The sequence below is a fragment of the Schistocerca cancellata genome, chromosome 9 (genome assembly GCF_023864275.1).
Source record: "Schistocerca cancellata isolate TAMUIC-IGC-003103 chromosome 9, iqSchCanc2.1, whole genome shotgun sequence".
Classification (NCBI taxonomy): Eukaryota; Metazoa; Arthropoda; class Insecta; order Orthoptera; family Acrididae; genus Schistocerca; species Schistocerca cancellata.
Window position 1 is genome coordinate 398,711,805 of NC_064634.1, and position 10,864 is coordinate 398,722,668.

At 45.3% G+C, this 10,864-nt stretch overlaps 1 non-coding gene across 1 annotated transcript; it reads left to right on the forward strand.

Moving 5' to 3' along the window:
- The first annotated feature begins 2,851 nt into the window (after nucleotides 1–2,851).
- On the forward strand, nucleotides 2,852–2,926 carry Trnat-ugu (transfer RNA threonine (anticodon UGU)). The gene has a single exon. It is a non-coding gene; the product is annotated as a tRNA-Thr (tRNA).
- Nucleotides 2,927–10,864: the final 7,938 nt, after the last annotated feature.

Below are 10,864 nucleotides of genomic sequence, written 5' to 3' on the forward strand. Positions count from 1 at the left end.
CCATTTGACCCATTTGAACACAAATCTGAATACAGCGAACAGACACATCAGTGACCGGACGGGCAGTTCTGAATTTTCTGAGGGAAAAGAAAAGGGGGCACGAGGGAGATGCGAACACCGATCTCTCCCTTCGCTGTCCAACACCATGACCACGTAACCACTACGCCATTTATTAATAAATTCGCTCGACGTTGCACTTCTTGAGTTTGGATCGTTCACTGTTTCGATTTTGCTTCTTTTTTCATAGTACAGCCAGCACACCTTCTGCCTCTTTTTATTCTTGATCTGTGTTCCGTTTTCGACGGGCTATCCACTGGACCATGTTACAACTAAATGTGAGGGGGGGGGGGGGGGTGATGGGGCGTTTCGCTTGTCACTCGTGTTGTATTGAAACGTCCTTAAAAGGTAGGATAGTTAAAAGAAGAGTGGCGGATTGAAGAAAATGGCCACGGTAAATGCCACACCTTTGAAAAATGGAGGGTTAGATAGCAAAAATATATCAACCGCATCAAGCACTGGGTGAAACTAGTAAATTTCTGCTGTATTTTTCTCACTCGGAGGCCACGAAATGGACAGTATTACTGTATAAACGTAGTAAAATCGTCTAAAGTATAATGAAATACAGAAACCCGTAATGAAAGTAAGAAGGGTGGAAACATAAAACGAGTGCCAAGGAAAACCAATGAAACAGAACAAAATTCCTGCGCTTACCGTATGCATCCGAAGTATCACTAAGAGAACAGACACGGGCCGATACCGGCGTAGTACTTAGCGGACAGACAAGTGTCGGATTGACAGGAAAGTGTGAAGCACACACGGAAACGGGCGGCGCGGCAAGGTGAAAGAAATATAGGAAATAATAAAACCTGAATAAGAGTGTTGGGACCGCCCTTACGTTCATTGTGTTATATTAAAAAATTAATAAAATGGTAATAAATGAAATACGGTAGGTAGAAAAAAGCTGAAGCAGTTCTCACGAAGCCGGCCGGAGTGGCCGTGCGGTTTTAGGCACTACATTCTGGAGCCGAGCGACCGCTACGGTCGCAGGTCCGAATCTTGCCTCGGGCATGGATGTGTGTGATGTCCTTAGGTTGGTTAGGTTTAATTAGTTCTAAGTTCTAGGCGACTGATGACCTCAGAAGTTAAGCCGCATAGTGCTCAGAGCCAACCAGTTCTCACGAAATCCTACTGGGTGCATTTATGACCTCTATTGAAAGGAGACTGCGAGCATTATACTACAGGGATCACGAGAAAAAGACAAAACAGATTAGGGCTCTTGCGGCGGCTTTCAGCCATTTATTTTCCCTTCGGTCGATACGCAAAGAGCATAGCACGAATAATCGGTTAAATTGGCACGATGGACATTCCGTCACCTCTTGCTTGCGCAGTATATCATATACAGGATGTCGCACGAGGAATAGACAGAGTATAGGGATATGCTAGGAACGATCATTCGAAGCAAAAACAGTCTAGTAGATGAGGGTTCTAAAATGTGTACATTAAGAGCTATGAGCACTTCTTCACATTCTATACCTTGAAACAGATCTCCTCTTCTGCAAGCTTTTTGCTTTCCACATTTCGAGATGAGGTATTAGCCACCAAAACAAGAAAAAAAGTCCAGTAAACAAAAGCTATGAGCACTTGTTCATCTTCGTTACTGTGAAACACATCTCTTCTACTGAACAAGTAGTCACAGCTCTCAAGGTATGCGTTTTAGAACTCTTATTTGCGAGACAATTTTTTGTTGTTTTAGTCCATACTACCTTCTCACTGAATATGGAAATCAAAGAGCTTGCCGCAGAAGATATTTGTTTTACAATACTGAAGATGAAGAAGTTCTCATTGCTCTTAAATTACACATTTCATTTTAGAGACCATATTTAATGGACCTTTTCTGCTTCAAATTAGCGTCCCTTCCATATCCCTGAATACCGACCACTCCTCCTGATACACAGTGTATATTATGTGGATGTACATGCAGAGTCTTCAGCGACTTCTACTGTGGTCATCTACACCTCCATCTCCATCTACGTGATTACTCTGCTATTCACAATAAAGTGCCTGGCAGAGGGTTCAGTCAACCACCTTCAAGCTGCCTTTCTACCGTTCCACTCTGGAAAACGAGCACTTAATTTTTTCTGTGCGAGCCCTGATTCTCTTATTTTATCGTGATGATCATTTCTCCCTATGTAGGTGGGTGCCAAAAGAATGTTTTCGCAATCTGAGGAGAAAAAAGCCGATTGAAATTTCATGAGAAGATCCCATCGCAACGAAAAACGCCTTTGTTTTAATGATTGCCAGTCCAGTTCACGTGTTATGTCTGTGACACTATCCCCCCAATCTCGCGATAATACAAAACTAGCTGCCCTTCTTTGTATGAAATGATAATTAAATGGACACCCTAGCTGCAAACAGGCGTTGATATACTTCATTGGGGACATGTTGAAAATGTGTGCCCCGATCGGGACTCGAACCCGGGATCTCCTGCTGACATGGCAGACGCTCTATTCATCTGAGCCACCGTGGGCACAGAGGATAGTGCGTCTGCAGGGACTTATCCCTTGCACGCTCCCGTGAGATCCACATTCCCAACATGTTCACACCACTACATTCGTAGTGCGCCTATATATAGCTAAAATATGGCTTCCCGGCCGTTGACCTTCTTGTGCGAACGCACACGCTATGCCCGAACTCGTAGGGGACTTGGTAGATTAATCTACCACGAGTAATGAGTATGATGGGCAAACATCTATTAGGCGCACTACGAATGTAGTGGTGTGGACATGTTGGGAATGTGGATCTCACGGGGAGCGTGCAAGGGATAAGTCCCTGCAGACGCACTATCCTCTGTGCCCATGGTGGCTCAGATGGATAGAGCGTCTGCCATGTAAGCAGGAGATCCCGGGTTCGAATCCCGGTCGGGACACACATTTCCAACATGTCCCCAATGAAGTACATCAACGCCTGTTTGCAGCTAGGGTGTCCATTTAATTATCATTTCATTTCTAGCAAAGCTGCATGGTCATCCACGGTAACTGTTCTTTCGGGAACAGATACTACCGTCATATATAGCCCTTCTTTGTACTTTTTCGATATCATCCGTCAGTCCCACTTGATGCGGATCCCACACCGCACAGCAATACTCCGAGATAGGGCGGACAAGCGTGATGTAAGCAGTCTCTTTAATAGACCTGTTGCACCTTCTAAGTGTTCTGCCAATGAATTGCAGTCTTTGGTTTGCTCTACCCACAATATTATCAATGTTATCGTTCCAATTTAGGTTATTTGTATTTGTAATCCCTAAGTATTAGTTGAATTTACGGCCCTCAGATCTGTGTGACTTATCGCGTAATCCAAATTTAGCTGATTTCTTTTAGTACTCATGTGAATAACTTCACACTTTTCTTTATTCAGGGTCAATTGCCACTTTTCGCACCATACAGATATCTTATCTAAATCAATTTGCAAACCGTTTTGGTCATCTGATGACTTTACAAGACGGTAAATGACAGCATCATCTGCAAACAATCTAAGACGGCTACTCAGATTGTCTCCTATGTTGTTAATATAGATCAGGAACAATAGAGGGCCTATAACACTTCCTTGGAGAACGCCGGATATTACTTCTGTTATACTCGATGACTTTCCGTCTATTACTACGAACTGTCATCGTCAGTGGTTGCTTTCGTAGTGTCCTTTTATAACAAACAGTCAGTTTACTAGGCAAGATCTATCGTCGAAATGTCAAGCAGACACTTTGGAATAAACTTGGCTATTTTAGCAGGGCTTATGTCGATACAGTGGACTTCTCTGCAACTCCTTACTGTCGATAGCCATCTCTCACGGAAATCTCGATAGCTTGAAAGGGATTAAACCCAACTATTTCCAAATGAGAGCTCAATATTTTATCAAATCCCCCCTTTTTTGTCTACTCAGTTTCAGCCAAATACAACGTCCAAAGAAAATCGACTATATTTTGTGCGATGCTGTCGCAGAGGAAGACTTCATCCCCAGTATCACTGATGTTGTTCCTGTTAACCTATAACTAGATGTGACTAATTTTAAGATCAACACATTACGGTCTTCTGGAGTTTTGAATAAGTTAAACCATAATTCTACTAACAAAGAGATCTGACACTCGTTTAACAGAAATAACAGGCATATACGTGTTTTGTGGGGCGAATACGGATCTACGACGCTTCCTTTTTTTTTATAATTATTCTTCCAGTGTCGCAATTTCTATATACTGATAAGATCTGTTATCTTTCTGTTTTCAGATGGTGTGGTCCTTGGTGGTGCACAAGGTTAGTTTTTCTTTATGTAATCACTTAGTCATAAAAAAGGATTTGCTTCTCACACTCGAAATGTACGTCATAATTATTTAAATATGTGCGTTATCCAAAGAAATTACTGCGTAGCGCTGTTTGTAGTTAGCTTCTTGCTTTTACGACTGCTAATAAGCAGTCCTTCCCTGGAACTTACATATAAAAGTTTTTCCTTAGCCAAGTCGCGCTTTAACGTGCATCGACAGTGTCCATTAGAAAGACAGCGCTTGCTCATTCCTACGAAGATATGAGAAAAATTTGCGTTTATGATCGTAATGTAACATCCTGGCAACATCAGAACACCTGAGGACAGAAAATTCGCTTCTTTCATTCGTCGCGCGCAATTTCGAGAAAATACGTAGAACGTAAATCGTGAACATTCAGACGGGATGCGAACTTCTGCCACTTTCTTCTTCCCGAAACACTGGCCAGCGTGTAATTTTTGCGCCGCGTCGATTACTCTCTTCTCCTTTTTAAAGTATATACTTCTCGTTTATAGTGACCAGTCGTACATAAATGTGTCAGTGAACGAGTAAAAAAATATGTTTTTACTCTTTTTCTTACCTGTGTGGTAGTGTGGACTTTAGGGCATAATTATTACAGCAGTATTAGCTTAACACCGAGCAACGTAATTCAGTCGTGATACCAGCTATGTGTACTTATTTTTTCGTGCATGGACCGAATATGAAGTTTACGGTGCGTTCGTCAAATTACTTAGGAGTGTGATTGGTGTACAGATCCAAAGAAATATTTCTGCATCTCTACCAAAACGCGAATGATTTCTCATGCTAAAGTGAGCTTCGCGCAGATTTCAAAAAGTGATACTAACCTATCCTAACGAACCCAGAGATATCACCCTTCACTGACCCGAACACAGAATATGCAATGAGAGCCCTCTCAGAACCTACTTAGAACTTATTCACGAGTAGTGCAGTGAAAGAATTGACTATTAGATTACTTGGCAGTATATAGCTTGAAAATAAGAAGAAGAATGAATATCTCACTCTAAATCGCATTGTGCATTTGGTGACAATGTTTACATAATGTACCTCAAACAGAATGGCTTTCATCATGCCAACCAGGAAGGATTCCGAAAACATCGGTCATGCGACACCGAACTCATGCTTTCCTCACATGGCATTCTGAAAGCCATGGACCAAGGCACTCAGATAGACGCAGTGTTTCTTGGTTTCTGAAAAGAATTAGATTCTGTGCAATGCTGAAGTGTATAAAAGTAATATCGTACGAGATATCAAACGAAATACGTGAGTACATTGAGAACTTCTTGGTAGGGAGCATGCAGCATGTTATGATGGTTGGAGAGTATCCTGCAGATGTAGAAATGACTTCAGGCGTGAGGGAAGCTAGCGATAATGGAGGAAATGGGGGAACATTTAATAAATATGAAGTGTGGCGGACGAGAAACAGGTAGAGAACTAAATGAAATGAGATTGTATAATTATGTAAATAATTATTTTAAACAGAAACAAGAGGAAGATCAAGATGAAAGTACTTATACACTCCTGGAAATTGAAATAAGAACACCGTGAATTCATTGTCCCAGGAAGGGGAAACTTTATTGACACATTCCTGGGGTCAGATACATCACATGATCACACTGACAGAACCATAGGCACATAGACACAGGCAACAGAACATGCACAATGTCGGCACTAGTACAGTGTATATCCACCTTTCGCAGCAATGCAGGCTGCTATTCTCCCATGGAGACGATCGTAGAGATGCTGGATGTAGTCCTGTGGAACGGCTTGCCATGCCATTTCCACCTGGCGCCTCAGTTGGACCAGCGTTCGTGCTGGACGTGCAGACCGCGTGAGACGACGCTTCATCCAGTCCCAAACATGCTCAATGGGGGACAGATCCGGAGATCTTGCTGGCCAGGGTAGTTGACTTACACCTTCTAGAGCACGTTGGGTGGCACGGGATACATGCGGACGTGCATTGTCCTGTTGGAACAGCAAGTTCCCTTGCCGGTCTAGGAATGGTAGAACGATGGGTTCGATGACGGTTTGGATGTACCGTGCACTATTCAGGGTCCCCTCGACGATCACCAGTGGTGTACGGCCAGTGTAGGAGATCGCTCCCCACACCATGATGCCGGGTGTTGGCCCTGTGTGCCTCGGTCGTATGCAGTCCTGATTGTGGCGCTCACCTGCACGGCGCCAAACACGCATACGACCATCATTGGCACCAAGGCAGAAGCGACTCTCATCGCTGAAGACGACACGTCTCCATTCGTCCCTCCATTCACGCCTGTCGCGACACCACTGGAGGCGGGCTGCACGATGTTGGGGCGTGAGCGGAAGACTGCCTAACGGTGTGCGGGACCGTAGCCCAGCTTCATGGAGACGGTTGCGAATGGTCCTCGCCGATACCCCAGGAGCAACAGTGTCCCTAATTTGCTGGGAAGTGGCGGTGCGGTCCCCTACGGCACTGCGTAGGATCCTACGGTCTTGGCGTGCATCCGTGCGTCGCTGCGGTCCGGTCCCAGGTCGACGGGCACGTGCACCTTCCGCCGACCACTGGCGACAACATCGATGTACTGTGGAGACCTCACGCCCCACGTGTTGAGCAATTCGGCGGTACGTCCACCCGGCCTCCCGCATGCCCACTATACGCCCTCGCTCAAAGTCCGTCAACTGCACATACGGTTCACGTCCACGCTGTCGCGGCATGCTACCAGTGTTAAAGACTGCGATGGAGCTCCGTATGCCACGGCAAACTGGCTGACACTGATGGCGGCGGTGCACAAATGCTGCGCAGCTAGCGCCATTCGACGGCCAACACCGCGGTTCCTGGTGTGTCCGCTGTGCCGTGCGTGTGATCATTGCTTGTACAGCCCTCTCGCAGTGTCCGGAGCAAGTATGGTGGGTCTGACACACCGGTGTCAATGTGTTCTTTTTTCCATTTCCAGGAGTGTATTTATAGATGAAATCAACAGAACAAAAAGAGAGAGAAAAGCCCTGCTGTCCCTCTAATTTCCATGTTGAGGTGGTGAGGCGAATTTGAAGAACGAAAAAAAAAATTGCGTTAAATCCAACCGAAACAAGGCGACTAATAGTGTCTTTGAGTGGTTGCTTTAGGTTGCAAGACCACAATGAATCCAACAAGTTAGCTAGACCTTTGTCTACCTTGATCTATATGGAAATTAAGAATCAGATAAAGTTCAGCATTATTTCTGACGAACAGGTGGTTATTTGGGCATGTCTAACTGCGAAATATGTTCTAGCGTTCCATTCATTGATTGTACTAGATTTCGTCATAAATACACAGACAAAAACTGAATGTGTTACTTGATGAGCACCTTGTCAGAACGCTGCCAAGCCGGAACCGGTCCTCCATGCACGCCTGTGCTACACATGAAGGAAGACTGCTGTGAGCACGTGATGGCTGTTGGATGTATCTAACATCATTGTAACATTTCAAGTGGAGATCGCAACACTGCAAGCCAAGATAGCTTTCAATGCAGCTTGCCGCCGTCTTGAGGCTTTGAGAATTCACTGACTTTCACTGGTCTGAGCGACATGGGAGCGAGCATAAACAGTCGGCTGTAGTCCAATGGCTGCAAATAAACAACAGAGGTGGAGCCCCTCCACGCCCACACCGGCACGATGGCCAACTCAAAAGGTCTGCTGCCACCTCTGCATAAGGGTTAGTTTTCACTAAAGTAAGGTGTCGCAGGATGTGGGTACTGCGATGTTTGCGTACGTCTGATTAAGGTTAACCATTAATACGCGCTCATCTGGATATCGATTGGGTCGAAGTCGAACGAAGGGTAGCGGTTTGAAGGGCAGAGGAAAAAAAGTACCAAGGCAAGAGCCAAGGGAAAAAAACCTCTGCGATAGTTAGGTGGGGTGGTAAGAGCAGTAGCGGATGTCTTGCTGCCTGCGATAGGTCGTGCAAGGATAGGCTTTGTTAGTAGTGGGTATCATACACGTCGATACCTTTGACTTTGTGCGGTGCTGTTGCTTGGCGGCTGCCGCTGAGTGCCGCTGTTTCGATCGGCGTCAGCAACCTGCAACAGTTAGGTTTATCATCGTTTTTGTGTCCGATAGGTCATATATCGGATGCACAGTGTAGGTTGATGTTGGCAAATTGTTTGTGCGTCAATGGGCGAGCTCGTCGGTTTCCCTGCTGTGGCCTGTTGGTCGGCTCTAATAGCAGCTGGTAATTTCCAGTCAGTGTTGCTGTTACGCAGGGGCTTGCCGACGTTTGTCGCTTGTCGGTGTATGTTAGTTTACCATAGGTCCAATGGCTGCAGAGCAAGTGTTGACGAAATGGATTCAGGACGACAGCGTGGCAAGAACAGTGGGCACAAGGCATTCCAGAAGGACTACACTACAAGAAGATCGTAGGATCATTCGACGTGAGCTGACGAATTCATAGGTGATAACACCTGAAGCTAGTGCAGAGGTTACAGGCAGAGGATCACTAAGACCCGCCGGAAATAGATTACTGGAAACTCGCTTAAGATCTGAGTTACCATGCGTTGTTTACCGCTGACACCAAACCACGAACTGCAGAGACTTGCATAGAGTACAGCTATAGTCAACTGCAACATTGAGTGGCATTCTGTAGCGTTCAGTGACGCATTACGCTTCTGTTCGTGGCTATTTAGTCGACGCCAAGGTATGCCTAGACGACCTGATGAAACGTAACGGGAAGCAGAGATATCTCTCCAACTCTTGAAGCTATTCGATATGACAACAGTACTGATATGGTAACAATTGCAGGGAGGCTGAATGCGCGCTATTATTGGCAAGAATGATAGCTCCCGTTGTCAAATCGTTCAAGACCATGGCATCAGAGCACATATTCTACCAGGATAATGCAAGAGCCCATACTGCAGTTCACACCACAAACATCTTGATAAATGTACGGAATATTGACTGGCTTATCCAGTTCTCTGACTTGTCAGCCATAGAGCATATCTGGGACTGCTATGAGAAGACGTGTACTTCCACACCATCTTCAAGTCAGCCATCTTCATGAACTAACGCAGCAAGTATTTCCGGCATTGAAAGGAAATCCTCGAGACGACATTCGGAGATTATTTTCTCCCATGCGACAGAGAATACTAGAGTGTACACGTGCCGTGCGTGTGGATCACACATCGAACTGATGTTGATAACGGACGTAAGTTCGGAAAGGAATGAAAGTTTAATCATTGAGTACCCGTTATGTGATGAACGTCTCCACAAAGTTTGGTTAATTTCGAAGTCGTCCTTCTTGATGTAACATTTTTCATTTCCGGCAATTATTATATACTTTACTTACAATATCGTATTGCCATTTCATGCGTTCGAGACGATTAGAAATGTCAGCTGCAAACATAATAAGTATTGAAAAGAACGAGCCATTTAACACAGTGATCTTAATTATCAGTGTGTCTGATGGAGCTTAAATACACAGATTTCAAAACGACTTCGAAAAACATCCAGATCAGTATTTGCCAACATTTTCGTGCGGGACATTGGCAACACTCGACCGACATCCACAAGTAAGGTAATACGAGGGGCGTTCAGTAGGTAACGCAATACAGTTTTTTCTCCGCCAATTTCGGTTGAAAAAAATGCGGAATTTGTTGTGCGACGTCGCGGAATATTCCCACTTCAGCCCCTAAAATATGATAGTTCTCGGCGCCAGGCGTGGCCTTCAAAATGACGTCTGTAACGGAATGCGTCCAAGTAGGGAGCTGTCATTGAATTTCTTTTGGAGTAAAATTAGAGCATCTCAGATATCCATACGCGCTTGCAGAATGTCTACCGAGAGCTGGCAGTCAACAAAATCACGGTGAGTCATTGGGCGGGCCGCACACAGCTGTCACTTCTGTAACGTTGGAACGTGCGGGTATTCTCATGCGAGGTGATCAACGGATCACAAGCAAACATTTCGCTGCTTAACGAGACGTCTCTCTTGATAGTGCTGACACTCTTGTCCACCAGTCGGGGTAATCAAAGGTGTACGCGCATTGGGATCCTCGCCGCGTAACAGAGGACCATAAAGAGCGACGGAGGATCATCTGCGCGGACTACTTGAGCGTTACGAGGCTGAACGTTAGAATTTTTGTCGAGCACCGTCAGAGGCGATGAAACATGGTTTTATCACTTCGAACCGGAAACGAGACGGCAATCCGAAAAAAAAGTTCAAAGCCACATCCTTAGCCGGTAATGTCTGGAACTTTGAAGGGGTTATTATATTTTATATCCCCCGTCACGGTCCTGCGAATAACTCTGAAGTGTACTGTGCTGCCCTCATGAAATTGAAGAAACGACTTCAGGATGTTGGCTGCCACAAAAATGCATAAGAACTTCTTCTCTGTTAGAACGCAAGGCCTCACACAAGTTCGCACACCAGAGAAGAGCTCACAAAACTTCACTGGACTGTTCTTCCTCGTCCATCTTCCAGCCCGGATCTCGCACCTTTCGACTTCCATCTGTTTGGCCCAATGAAGGATGCACTCCGCGGGAAGCCGTACGTGGGTGATGGGGAGGTTATCGATGCAGCAGGACGTTGGC